A 15,718-nucleotide genomic window follows, 5' to 3' on the forward strand; every position below is an offset into this window, starting at 1 on the left:
AACGAACGCTTAACGAACGTGACCAAACGCGAACGAACGCGAACGAACGTGAACGAACGCGAACGAACGCTTAACGAACGCGAACGAACGCGAACGAACGCGAACGAACGTGACTGAAACATGAATGAACGTGAGTGTTAGTGAACGAACACGAACGAACGTGAATGAAACGTGAACGAACGTGATTGAAACGTTAACGAACGTGAATGCACTTGAACTAAAAGTGTGAGAACGAACGCGAGCGAAATGTGTACGAACGAGATAATTAAACTATTGTTGAACTTACCATATATATATGATTATATATACTTGAAAACATGAAATACATTATATGTTCCTTTGCATTTAGACTAATACATTTTTTTTGCATGTTGCAGAGAAGACGTCGTCGTTGTCGTCCCTCAAGCCGAAGTGGTAGCTAGCCCTCGAAGGAATTCACGCAGGCAAGTGATGTAAAGATGTGATTGTTAGAGATATAATATAAGATTGTTAGATTTCTAATATAAGATTATTAGATTATTAGAGTTAGCATATGTGAGTGTTAAAGATTATTAGATTATTAGACTTAGCATATTTGAGTGTTAGAGATAGTTAGAGATTTAATATAAGATTCTTAGAGGTTTAATATACGAAACTTAATTAGACTTAGCATATGTCAGTGTTAGATATTTAATATAAGATTATTAGAGATATAATATTCGAAACATATTTGATTGTTAGAGATTTAATATAAGATTATTAGAGATGTAATATTCGAAACTTAATTAGACTTAGCATATATGATTATCTACCGTACAAATACACGACACTTAGACTTAGCATATTTGAGTGTTAGAGATAGTTAGAGATTTAATATAAGATTATTAGAGGTTTAATATACGAAACTTAATTAGACTTAGCATATGTGAGTGTTAGAGATTTAATATAAGATTATTAGAGATGTAATATTCGAAACATATTTGATTGTTAGAGATTTAATATAAGATTATTAGAGATGTAATATTTCAAACTTAATTAGACTTAGCATATATGATTATCTACCGTACAAATACACGATACTTAGACTTAGCATAAATGATTATTTGAGTTTTAATACAAGATTAGTAGAGTGTTAATATTACGCTTAGCAAATATTTCTTCTATGAACAGATGGCTGATCGCGATGAGGAACAGATACTGTACGATACAATCGCATCGGGAAGCAGCCAGTACTGGAACGAAGAAGAGGGGAACGAGGATCCAAACCAGTACTTGAACGAGGAGAGGGATGCAGAGGGGAACAAGGAGGGAAACGTGGAGAGAGATGCGGAGGGGAATGAGGAGGAGGATAGTGGAAGTCATCCCTCCGCTGGACAGAAGAGGGCACGCGGACAACGAGGTGCCGCGAAGAAGATAGAGGGTCGGCACATCATAACTGAGGTGGACGCAGACAGCCGACCTAGTGCCCCGGCACAAGCAGCCAAGAATTTTGTACGCCACAGCGGTTGGGTTGTGAGGGATAACGTGCCTGTCAGCAAGGTGTACTAGCGCAGAACAAGGGCACGCGGGGATAATGACAGCTTTGTCCCGAAATCAGAGAAAGAGATGCTGTGAACCACAATGCTCGAGACGTTCACGCTCCCTGCGGGTACGGAGAACATAGTGAAACAGTGGACTCTTAAGAAAATGGCAGAACAGTTCCAGACCTTCAAGGGAGATCTGTACCGGAAATACATCCTGAAGGGGCAGACACCGAACTTCGACGTATTCCCGAAGCTAAGGGATCACTAGGACGAGTTCGTTGCTTACAAGACAGGTCAACAAGGGCAGGCGATGATGGAAAGAAACAAAGAAAATGCCGCCAAGAAGAAGTACCATCACCACTTGGGGTCAGGCGGCTATAGCGTCGCGATGCCGAAGTGGGAGGAGATGGAGGCAAGCTTGCTTGAGAGGGGTATCGAACCGGCCACCGCTAAATGGCCTGATCGATCGAAGTTCTGGTACTATGCTCATGGTGTAACGCTCAACCCAGTTGATGGCTCCTTGGTCTTCAGCGATCAGATACGCGAGGCTGCGAGTCGACTAATGGACGCAGTGGAAGCCTCTTCTCAGGGCACGTTCCGACCCGACAGAGAGAAGGACGAGCTGTCACTCGCCCTACAGACTCCCGAGCATCCAGGACGAACACGAGGGAAAGGCGTGATTCCCTGGAAGATGGGATTCAAGGAGGACATCCACACGTATAGGAGTCGGATGAGGAGCAAGAGAGATACCGAGGCGAAGATTGCAGATCTTGAGTACAGGGTATCGAGCTACGAGCTCAGCTTGCAAGAGGAGGTGGCCCGGAAGGTGGATGAACGCATGGCAGCACATCGTTCACACGATCCCCAGCCGTACATACATCCTCCAATGGTCAGCCCATCAGGCAATCGTAGCAGCTGCGCCTCAACGGGGCAGGTAGTATCACATAGCATGGACGCCATGCAAACCCAGGACGAAACCACCTGCCCCGTTGATGAGATCACGCATCGGACACCATGTGAGCTGCATATTCCCTTTAAGAACTTATTAATCAAGGTATGCTCGATGTAATATATGATTTTTGATTCGTACGTTCCGCAAGTTGCTGCTTAGGTTGATTACTAATAGATAACCTCTCATCACGTGAAGGTGGCGTCAGGAATGGCCATCCCAACGGACATTTCAGGGACTTACCACTGCAGGCCGATTCCAGCAGGATACTCGAGGGTCAAAGTTGAGCTGGTGGAAGCCGTGTACGAGGACATCGAGTTGGACTACCCGGGAGGAGACGGTGAGACGCATCTACGAGACACAAGCCACGCCATTATACTTGTCACATCCTGATTTTTGTTTCAGGATTTATAAATTATTTAATAAATTATTATTAGAATTTATATTAAATGTTCTTTAATTTACAAGTGAAGTTAAATATGGGAAATAAAATTTCCTAAATATAAAGCATGGATGGATTTAATTTTTATTAAATTCTCCATGATTAAGTCAACTCTCTGAAATTTTCTCGGATTTTTCGGAGCTCAATTCCTAAATGATACAAAGAACAGTTCAGTAATTATTTGATCATTAATAATCTAATTATAATTGTTAAGAGCTTTTCTTGTTTAAAAATCCTTAAATTATAAATTGTTGTTTAAAAGGAATTATTAGAAATGATCTTAAAAGCCTAAAAGAAAAGATCTAATTTTAATTTGCTAAATCTCAATATAAAATGGGGCCAGATAAAATTTCATTAAATACTTTGCTTGATTCTATAGTTCCTAGATTTTTCTGGGATTTATTTGAGCCAAGGAAGTATTTTTAATCAATGGAATTGCATTTCATGAATAATTTAAATAGAAAAATGTTTTTAAATCCTCTTTTGGCTTTGGGCCGAAAGGCGGCCCAAAACCTTCTCTCTCCCTCCCCGGCCCAGTCCGCCCAGTCCGCCGCGCCCCTTCCTCCTCTCTCTCGGCCGCTGACAGGTGGGTCCCACCTGTCAGGTTCGTCTTCCTCGCGCCGCCGACGCCCGAACCCTAGTTGAGCCGTGCCGCCGTCTCCTTTCCAATTCGCTCGCCCCTTTCCCGATCCGGTGAAATCAATAGAGGGGAAATGATCATCTCGATCTCCTCTTCCTTTTCTCTTTTGGAATCATCTCGCCTAATTCGGTTTGGAAACTTGTGGATTCGACCTCGAATCGGATTCATCTCTTTCCTCCGAACCCTAACCTTTCCTTCTCGCCGCCGGTCACCGTGGGCCTCCGTCGCCGCTCGCTAGCCCCTTTATAAGCACCCCCGAGCTCTCCTCTATCCGTCGCCACCTTTGCCTTAGCCAGCCGTCGTGTCTAGCGCCGCCTCCGCGTAGCCCTAGTCGCCGCCGTCGTTGCCGTCGGTTCAGCCGCGTCGCGCCGCCGTTGTAGCCGCCGTCGTCGGTCGCCGTTGCCACCATCGAGATCGCGAGGTCGTCGCCGTCCCCGTCCACCGCTTCACCGCCGCCGAAGACCGCCGGAGCACTGCCGTCACCGTCGACCCGAAGACCGCCGCCGCTTCTTCCTCGTCGCCGGCGCCGTCCGTTTCTTCTCCGCCGTTGTTTTGGTCACCGGTGAGTTCGCCGCGTCGCGCTCTACGTCTTGGTGCCCTCCGTTTGCGTCGTCGTGCCGTCATTCACCGGCGAGCATGCGTTGCCGAGCCGCCGCCGGTGCTGACGTCATCGCTGACGTCATCATCGCTGTCTGCCGTGGCCCGGTCGTGGACCGTTCGATCTCGGCCGTCCGTTTTGGATAGGATCGATCTCGGCCGTCCGTTCCCGTGAGCCGTTGCCGTGCACCCGGTCCACCGCAAACCCTAGCCGCTGACGCAATAATTCCCTTTTCCTTTTCAAAAATAATTCATTATTGCGTCATAATTCAATTAAAATCCATATAAATGCTTTAATCCGGTTTAATCTTTAAAAATTCATAACTAATTCTTTGTAACTCAGTTTAATGTGGTTCAAGTTGCAAAAGTTGTATAAAATAAAGATCTACATATTAAAATTGTCCATAAATAGAATTAAATTTATTTAATTCTTTTTAAATGGGCTTTAATTAGATTTAATCTTGTAAAATTCATAATAAATTCATTTGAAGTCAGAATGAGGCCGTTCAAGTCTCATAATTCATCTAAAATCATGATCTACATGTTTGTTTACTTTTTATGTATTGTTTATTTGGTTTTTATTAGTCTTTTTTTTCGTTTTGCATGTTAGCTTGTCGTTTCTGTCGTTGCGAAGGTTCGTGAGTGCGCCGGAAGTATTCAAGAAGATTAATTGAAGACCGATTATTGCAAGGCAAGTCACACGGATCCTAAACACAATCCTTTGAGCATGTTGATCCTATATTTAAATTCTCTATTTATTTCAACTGTGCATTTATTTTCAAATGTCACTGGGTGGTGTGAATCTATTCCTTTGTTATGGCCTGTTTGCATTGATTACTTTATTCCTTGATACCTTGGGTTATTATAACTTAACTAGTTGAGCTATATATATTGGTTCAGCTAGATATTAGATATGATTGCTTAGCCATGCTTAGAAACATTAGCACACTATTGGGATTACTTATGACTCATTATTATTTAATGATGGCTTAATGATAGTTCACGATGGTCAATCGTGATTGGTTAATTAATTACTTGACAACTAAAACTTGATAATGGTGGGTTGTGAGCACATGGTTTTGAGAGTCGTGCTCATGACAATTAAGGACCGGTTCGCGAGCTACTGTTGTGAAATATTAACCGTGCCAACCACAAGCCAGCGTGGGCAACGGCTTTACCTTTTGTATAGCATGATTCATTGCGGAGCACCAGACTGAGAAGTGGCGGAGATAAGCCCACGGGGGTCGCTGGGGAGTCCATGCCTTGTTTTATAAGGGGGTGATTATGATCCAGGAATGGTGCACTGTGGTGAGTTGTGTTGTACAAAGGGTATTGTCACAGCCTCTATTCGGGTACTTTCCAGTATCGCGACGCATGGTAGACATGATGTTGAGGCTGTGTCTTGTAGGTACAGTGGTACACCTCTGGCCAGAGTAAAACTATTCGAATAGCCGTGCCCGCGGTTATGGGCGGGTTGAGCAATGTTTTTCGTGATTAGTCCCACACCTCTCACAATAATTATGGATGTTATACCTGGTAATAATTTGCTTAGCTCCTGGTTTGGAGTTAGATCTGTACAGCCGGGTATGGTTGTTCAGGATGGTTGGGCCTGTGCAACATGGGTGTATTGTTCAGTGTTGATTAAAATTTCTGATTAATTACTCCACTGTTTTACTTCTCTTAAATGTTTTGCTAAATGCTGCTTTTGCAAATGAGCCTATATTATGCCATCCTTTGGTATCCTGGTGCACTTGCATATTTGCTGTGTGGCTTGTTGAGTATGTCATATGCTCATTCTTGCAATAATCAATCAACCTCAGTTGAAGAAAAAGGATCTAGGAGGAGAAGACGTTTGGCTTATACACAGGTTGAGCTGCCTGTGGGAGTTGAGCCGGAGCTTCGCTAGATTTTATTTTCCGCTGCAGTTTTCTTCATGGTGAGGACTAAGTGCCTCTTAAGTAAGTATTTATCGTTTTAGCTAATTATGATGGATTTGTATATTAAATTGTCAGTTTGTGTACCTCGGCTGATTCCTGGACGAGGATTTTATGCACAAATAAGTTCGGAAAATACTAGTGAATTTCCGGGCGTGACAATACTATGGCGCAAGTGGTACATCATCCTCCCGGGGCGACAAGCGGCGTCTCGTGCAGCATCTCCTCCGGCTCCGCCGTCTCCTCCGGCACCATCTCCTCTGGCTCCTCCGCCTCCTCCTCCACCGTGTCCGCCTGCACCTCCCAAGACAAGGTCTCGCCAAGCTCCACCTCCTGCCAGCACAAGGGCAACGAAGAAGGCCAAAGTTGACACCACCAAAAACAAGGAGCCACCGTACGGTTGCAGTCAAGTGGAGCTTGACGCTTATGTGGCAGGAGAAGTGAAGAGGCAACTCAAGCCTCGGAGTCCTGAAAAGAAGATACCTATTGACCCGAGCGTGAAGAATTTCTTCAAGGGAATGTCCACCGCAAACAAGGAGGCCTTAAAGCTATCGGATTGTGACCGAACACTTAGGAAAGCCTATTACAAGAAGTCCAAACCAGTTCCTCAGCTTGGAGAACAACCACACCAAGTGGTCGAGCCGTTGGTGACAGGCGAAGACTTTAGCATAACGGATTTTATTTTGGACACCGGTCTACCCATGGCTCAGTTGGTTGGAGGCGCACCAATCCCGAAGGCGGAAGTGGCATACAAGTTTGAACTCGGTAAACCGCTTGTCAGGCCTGACCAGCTGCAGTCCCTACCGACAGAAATGTACAAATTCCATGAACGGTACATGGAAATGAGCGCCAATGGTAGAGAGATGTTCGGAGCGAGGATCAGAAACCCCGACTTCTTGCAAGGAGAAGATGTTCTATGGATCCATTTCAAGGATGTCTTCGATCTGTACCATCGGGACACCCTCGACGTCTCTCTTCTAAGCGCATGGATTTTGTAAGTATCTTGGAGTTCGATTTGTTTCGTTCAATAATTAGCTCCTGGCATATATGTAAGCAATAATAATTTCCTTTCATTGTTGTAGAATGGAGATTCAAAGGGCCCGACGGCGGGGAGTTTACGATACTGGGTTCATCGACCCTCGGAAAATCAACACCGAAATGCTCGACAAGTACGAGAAAGACACAGAGGACAATCTCGTCCATCTCCTAACGCAGCAGCATTTCAAAACGTTCATACTATTGCCGTACAACACAGAGTAAGTTTTTATTGTCGTTCGAACAAATTTTATTCCCATACATATAACATGTACATTCTGATATTTATCTCATCTCACGCATATTCTAGATTCCACTGGGTCCTGTTCTTTTTCAACTTGGACGCATACAGAGTCACTGTGTACGACTCAATCAATAAGGAGGAGAAGGTTTTTTACAAGGTCTTCCAACTGATAGACAGGTAATATAATGCCATCTATTCCAAAGTCGCGGGACTCTGTTGCTATTATGTTGATCTCGGGTAATATTTAATTAATCATAGCTTGCAACTGCCCATGTAGGGCTTGGGATCGGTTCCGTCAATTGGTCCGCGGGACTTGGAAAGAAAAACTTGGACGGAGGTTTCATTTTCCAGTGAGTACATGCATGATCTAAAATTATATTGAATTGAATCTCTAGTTACAGTTAATATAAAGAGTATATTAAATCTCTCATCGTTTCTCATGTAGTGTGCAAAGCAGGACAAGGGAACTAATTTATGCGGCTACTACGTATGCGAGTATGCCCACTGCCTATCAAACCAAATATACACCACACGAGAGCTCGATGTACGTATACTTAAACCATTCAAAATTTCATTGCGTATCGATTTGTTAAGTTGTTTATTAATTTTATATATTGATATGTCATTATTTTTCGAATGATAGCGTATTCACATGAGGGAAAAACTCCCACACAAGGATTTTATCACGGCTGTTCAAGAACAACTGATGGGGTTCATCAACGAAGAAGTCCTTAATCCCGATGGTGAATTCTACTACGACGGATCGACAATTCGTAACGTCGGTCCTTCCTCTTCTGACGTAACGCAGGCATCGAAGTCGTAGCTATAGCTAGAGAGCAAATGAATTGTACTATACATGCATGTATATATATATATTTATATATGTACGTATATTTACTTTAGTGTTAATATATATTTTGGTAACATATATGTACATAAAATGTTAAGTGCTTTAAATTATAAATATATGTGTAATATATGTATTTATACATATATACATACGCATATATATATATATATATATATTATATATATATATATATGTATTCTATATACATGCATAATATATATATTACAATGCATATATATGTATTGTAATATATATATATATATATATATATATATATATATATATATATATATATATATATATATATATATATATATATATATATATATATATATATAATCAACCATGCAGCAAACATGGCAATGCAAATAAAAAAAATGGTACATAGATCTTTAGTCCCGGTTGGTAACATGGATCAGCCGGCCACGTGGCTGACCGATCTTTAGTCCCGGTTGTGTTACCAACTGGGACTAAAGATCGATCTTTAGTCCCGGTTATTTCACCCGGGACTAAAAATCGCTATTTTTAGTCCCGGATTCGTAGTCCCGATTAGACAACCGGGACTAAAGAGGGGTGACGAACCGGGACTACAAACGATTTCTCCACCAGTGAATCATGGCACAGTAGTACGCGATGGGCATGGATATTGGCCTGGATTGCAGGTCGGATACGGAGTCGGAAGCTGTCCACTTTGAAGCAACACCCTCGCGGCGGAGGCCATCGCCGGCGCCTCCAGCAGCGCTGCCGCCAAGACGAACATCATCATGACGAGCACCTCCGCCAGCCGCCGGCCGCCGGTGGTCCTGAGCGCCGCCGCCATCGCCGATCCTCCGATGATCTTTGCTATCTAAGCTACTAATTAACTGATTTTGAGACAGTTGTTTGGGTTAATCACTGAATTTTTCTGCACGTTTAATTTAACTATGTCTGGTTATATAGGACGAGCTGAGCGTACCTAGCTAGGAGAGATGTAGAAAAAACACCGGTGGTCATGCATTGGTTTGACCGGCAGCGTAGTAGCTAGTATATAGTAGTATCTAGGGTGGTGTTTGGATCTAGGGACTTAACTTTAGTCTCTGTCTTTAGACACTAATTTAGGGTATTAAATATAGACTACTTACAAAACTAATTACATAAATGAAAACTAATTTGCGAGATAAATTTTTTAAGCCTAATTAATGCACAATTAGAGAATGTTTACTGTAGCATCACATAGGCTAATCATGGATTAATTAGGCTCAATAGATTCGTCTCGCGAATTAGTCCAAGATTATGGATGGATTTTATTAATATTCTACGTTTAATATTTATAATTAGTATCTAATCTATACGGGCCCTAGGTTATCTGTCTGGAATTTAGTTCAGTTTTCCACCAGCACATTAAATTATGCATGACTAACTGATGACTAATTAACTGAACTGAAAGAGTACAGTACAATTAAACGGTTTGACTATATATTTCTCGTCAAATTTTCTCTAAAAAGATTTGCCAGATACAAATCCAATACAATTATGATGTAATCACTTTTAAACTTTTATCGACGACATCACTTGTACGTAACATTTAAAAACACTCCAATTTTGCGTTTGTTTCTCCAACAAGAATTGGATGAAATTTTGGATACTCGTGGCACGTTTTTTAAACTATTAAACGGTGTGTTTCGTACGAAAACTTTCTATATGAAAGTTGCTCTAAAATATCATATTAATCCATTTTTCAAGTTTATAATAATTAAAACTCAATTAATCATATATTATAGCCACCTCGTTTGCGTGAAACATTTAATATTTATCTCCATCTTCATCTTCAGGACATTATTCATACACCACCTTTGTGTGTACCATGTGTTTTTTTTTACCCCCAACTAGCTATTGTATATCCAGCTTGTCTGTCTGGAGTTTAATTTAGTTTTCCACCAGCACATGCAAATTATGCAAGACTAACTGATGAGTAATTAACTAAACTGAAAGAATATAATATTGTGATCACTATGCAATAGTGTGTACCTAACTTATCAAGACAAGTCGATCGGTCAGTCCCGATCATCTTGGAAATCTATTAGTCCTATATAAAGTTTATGTGGTCGTGTAGAAAATATATAGGCTTGAACTAAGAGAGAAGAACAAACACAATGACTTGAACTGTGACAATCGCATGTTTTATTTCTATGCCATAATCAGAGGCCATTCGGTAGGAAAGAAATTAGGAGTTGTTTGGTTCATGGATACACTTTGCCACATCATACTTTTGGTAATCACAGTTTGTTATGTATGTGTCTGGTTCGCTATTATAGCTGTGGCTTGCCACACTTTTTTAAGTAGCATGACCCACATGTCATAGGCTTATTTTTCTTGTCAACTTTGTCACACTTTGTGGTTAGAAATTCATCCAAAATACTTTTATGGCTGCCACAACTTGTCTAATCTTAGTTGTGGTAATGTGTGACCGGCAACCAAACACACAATAAAAGTTGTGCACATAGCACAAGGAGTGAGGAAAAAAAGATAATATAGAAAATTTCCTTTTGTACATATATAGTATGATATATGGAAGAGCAATTAATACATAGAAATATAAAAAACATTATTGCCTCATTGCAGCTTCCACTGGTCGTAGGTCAGGCTGTAGTACACGCAGATCGAGGTATTACATATTTGCATCGCTCTCAAACATCACATGCAAATAAATATTTTATTTGAAATATATCTTAAGTTGTAGAGAAGAAACTCTGTAGGAACGATAACTATTTCATTATATGCTGTTGGTTGATTAAAAGTAAACTAATAACCAACGGCGTACAGCTTATAATCATGGCACAGTAGTAGGCGGTGGGCATGAATATTGGCCTGGATTGCAGGTCGGATACGGAGTCGGAAGCAGTCCACTTTGAAGCAACACCCTCGCGGCGGAGGCCATCACCGGCGCCTCCTGCAGCGCCGCCGCCATGACGAACAGCATCAGGACGAGCAGCGCCGCCAGCCGCCGCCGGCCACCGGTGGCCCTGAGCGCCGCCGCCATCGCCGATCCTCCGATGATCCTTACTAACTAATTAAGCTACTTAACTGATTTGTCACAGATGTTTGGGTTAATCTGAATTTGCTGAAGGTTTACCTATGGCCGTTTATATAGGACGAGCTGAGCTACGTACCTAGGAGAGAGATGTAGCAAAAACACAGACGGTCATGCATTGGCTTGACCGGCCGGGTAGCTATATATCTAGGTTATCTGTCTGGAATTTAGTTCAGTTTTCCACCAGCACATTCAATCATGCAAGACTAACTGATGACTAATTAACTGAACTGAAAGAGTAGAGTATAAAACGGCCTGACTATATATATATCTCGTCAAATTTTCTCTTAAAAGATTTGCCAGATACAAAATCAATACAATTATAGTGTAACTACTTTTTAACTTTAACTATCTTATTACTTATACGTAACATTTATAAACACCGCAGTAATTTGTTTCCAAGAAATGGAGGTCATGGGATTGAATCCTGGCCCTGTTCACTTTGTGTGTGCGATGTGTTTTTCTTTTCTTTTTAAAGTCTATCACCGGTACCTAAACTTATACCGCTGTGTCATCTCAGTCCCTAAACTCGCAAATCGACCGTTCAGGTCCTCAAACTTGTTCGATTGTGTCATCCTGGTCTCTAAACTTGCAGATCACACGTTTAGGTTTTCCAACTTGTTCAGTTGTGTCACCCCGGTCCTTGCCTAAACAAGACGGTCTAAAAACTTTATATCAAAAAATAATTGATAACTTTTTCATGTGAACTCTAATGAAGACAAACTTTATATCAAAATTGTAGCCCTCGACGCGACCTACAACTTTGTAGTTGAAAAGTTTTTGAATTAAAACTATTTAGGGTCCCAAAATATTATTGCATGTTTATAGATTTTGAAATTTTAATTTTAAAATTATATTTTGAGACAAAAAATGACTTAAAATAAAAAAAATTCAACTACAAAGTTGTAGATCGTGTCGAGGGCTACAGGTTTGATATAAAGTTTATCTTTATTAGAGTTCACATGAAAAGTTATGAATTATTTTTAAATATGAAGTCTTTAAACCGTCCTATTTGACCCAGATGATATTCAAATCCAAGTTTAGTGATCGGGGTGACACAAGTAAACAAGTTGGAGAATCTAAACGAGTGATATACAAGTTTAGGGACCGGGATGACACAGTCGAACAAGTTTGAGGACCTGAACGGTCGATTTGCGAGTTTAAGGACCAGGATAACATAGCGATACTAGTTTAGGGACTGACGATGGACTTTACTCTTTTTTTTTTTTACCGCCCAACTAGCTACTGTACATATCCAGCTTGTCTTTCTGGAGTTTAATTTAGTTTTCCACAAGCACATGCAACAATTATACAAGACTAACTGATGAGTAATTAACTAAACTAAAAGAATATAATATTGTGATCACTATGCAAGATTGTGTACCTAACTTAAGACAAGTCGATCGGCCAGTCCCAATCATCTTGGAAATTGGAATGGGATGTATATATAGAATTTCTTAACACGTACTACGTGCGAGGCAGAAATAATCTTTGGGCTATAATGTTTCTAGCTAGCAACAAAACACAAGCAAGCAAGCAGCAGAGGAGTATACCTCCGCTAGTAAAAAGGAATTAAGTTTAACCAAATATCTATCTATGTAAATTGTACTCCACACTGGTGGAGAAACCATCTTTCGTCGGTCGGCCGAATTCCACGATAGTCCCGGTTGCAACAAAAACCGGGACTAAAGAGGTTCAAATGCTGTCAGGGCTTGTCAGGCACCCCCGGGATCTAAAGATCGTAACTTTAGTCCCGGTTGGTGTTACCAACCAGGACTAAAGATCTCGGTGATCTTTAGTCCTGGTTGGTAAGTCCCACCCCTTTATATATGTCTTCTTCCTCCTCCAGCCCGAGCAAGCTATAAAATTTCTTCAAAAAAGAAGGGAGGTCATGCCAAAATTTATAGTGAATTTACTTTGGTGATTATATACAAATCGGAGGTGCCTAAAAGGTTAGCAACTTCATCCTCCAATGTTTTTTTTTCTCATATTACATTTGGAGCTATGTTTTGCATACTTTTTTGTCTCAAAAATTTTGTTGTAAGTTGATGAGAGAGAAAATTTGTGTGGGAAAAGAAAGAATATATAGAAATTTTGTTTATTTGCTAAATAAGGTTTTATAAAATAGTTGAGTAGGAAAATATAGTGAAAGTTAATCTTAAATAAAAGAAAACAAACTAAATTGAAAATTAAAAGAATTTAAAACTTAAAAAATAATAAATAAGAATTATTTGGTGGAATATTTTATAATTTTTGTATGAATAATGATATGTCATTATTGTATGACTGTTGAAAGAGTTTGTGATTATTTTATCATTATTGTATGACTGTCATTATTGTACGAATGATTATTTGTGTACGATTTTTTTTTCATTTCATGTAGATGGATCGGCAATGGATGTACGCTGACTGGCGATCCAAAGAGTTTACTGACGGCGTGCATTATTTTTTGAGAGTGGCCGAAGCTAACAAGCAGAAGGGTTTTATTTGTTGTCCATGCAATAAGTGTAAGAATCAGAAGGAGTATTCTGCATCCAGGACTATTCATTTCCACTTGTTTGAGTCGGGGTTCATGCCAAGCTATAATTGTTGGACATCCCACGGAGAGCAAGAGGTTGAAATGGAAGAAGATGAAGTGGAAGACGACAATATTCCAGACTTTGCTCAGTACGCTAGATTTGAAGGAAATCAAACGGGCGAGGAGGACATAGATGCTGATTATAACGACGTTGCGGATGATCTTGGTCAGATGTTGCAGGATGCCAAGGAGGACTGCGAAAGTGAAAAAGGGGCCCATAAATTGGACAAGATGTTAGAGGATCACAGAACGTCGTTGTACCCAGGTTGCGAGCAGGGGCACAAAAAGTTGGATACCACTCTGGAGTTCTTGCAATGGAAGGCAAAAAATGGTGTTAGTGACAAGGCATTTGGCGATTTATTGAAACTCGTCAAGAACATTCTTCCGGAGGGAAACAAATTGCCCGAGACAACGTGCGACGCTAAGAAGATAGTCTGCCCTCTAGGACTGGAAGTTCAGAAGATTCACGCATGTCCGAATGATTGTATCCTATATCACGGTGAGGAGTACGAGAACCTAGAAGCATGCCCTGTTTGTAAAGCACTACGATACAAGATTAGACGAGATGATCCAGGTGAGGTTAATGTGCAGCTAACGAAGAAGAGAATTCCTACTAAGGTGATGTGGTATTTCCCTATAATACCACAGCTAAGGCGTTTGTTCAGGAAAAAGGGGAATGCTAGAATGATGCGTTGGCACGCTGAAGAACGTCAACAGGACCAGATGCTGAGACACCCCGCAGATGGTTCGCAGTGGCGAAACATCGACAGAAAATTTAAAGACTTTGGAAAGGACGCACGAAACATACGGTTTGGTTTAAGTACGGATGGCATGAATCCTTTTGGAGAGATGAGCAACGGCCATAGCACTTGGCCCGTTACGATGTGTATCTACAACCTCCCCCCTTGGCTATGCATGAAGAGGAAGTACATAATGATACCGATTATTATTCAAGGCCCCAAGCAACCTGGTAACGACATCGATGTGTTTCTAAGACAACTGGTCGAAGATCTTAAACTGTTGTGGAAGAAGGAAGGTGTCCCCGTGTGGGACGAGGACAAACAGGAGGAGTTTAATCTATGAGCGCTGCTGTTCGTAACCATCAACGATTGGCCTACACTTAGCAACCTATCCGGGCAGTCCAACAAGGGGTACAAGGCTTGCACTCACTGTATGGATGAAACAGAAAGTATGTATCATGCACGTGGGATTTACGTATGTTAGTTACAATTTTTAACAATTTAATATCATGCATATGCTAATTATATACGATTAATAGAATTTTTAAAAGTTTTAAATCATGCATGTGGGATTTACATATGTTAGTTACAATTTTTAACAATTTAATATCATGCATATGCTAATTATATATGATTATTAGAATTTTTAAAAGTTTTAAATCATGCATGTGGGATTTACATATGTTAATTAGAATTTTTAATGCATTATTTACTATTTTAGAAGCATATATGCAACGAAATTCAATATTCAGTGCTATTAATTTTAGTCCCGGTTCTTAACCCTAACCGGGTTTAAAAAAGAATTTAGAAATAGCGGGAAAATATCTTTAATCCCGGTTGTTGTTAGGAACCGGAAGTAAAGATATCTTTACTCCCGGTTCTTCTCACCAACCGGGAGTAAAGATCCGGGGGTATAAATATTCCCGGTGCGCCCTCGTCTCCTCCACCAACACTTAGACGTTTTTCCATCGAGATCGAGCATCGGCTTCTCCTTCACCGCCACTGCCTAGGGCAACCCCGCGCCGACGCCGCCGTTGTCTCTCACCGTCGCCTGGCGGTCCTCGCCGCCTCCACCGCAGACGCCGCCGCCGCGTCTCTTGGGTGAGAGCCCCCGTCCTCTCTCTCTCGATGTAGCTC

The 15,718-nt window shown here is 41.2% G+C and overlaps 1 pseudogene; it reads left to right on the forward strand.

Annotated features, from left to right (window-relative positions):
- The first annotated feature begins 1,149 nt into the window (after positions 1-1,149).
- Positions 1,150-8,166, forward strand: LOC136354778 (uncharacterized; annotated as a pseudogene).
- The last annotated feature ends 7,552 nt before the right edge of the window (positions 8,167-15,718 follow it).

This window comes from Oryza sativa, chromosome 12, assembly GCF_034140825.1.
Source record: "Oryza sativa Japonica Group chromosome 12, ASM3414082v1".
Lineage (NCBI taxonomy): Eukaryota > Viridiplantae > Streptophyta > Magnoliopsida > Poales > Poaceae > Oryza > Oryza sativa.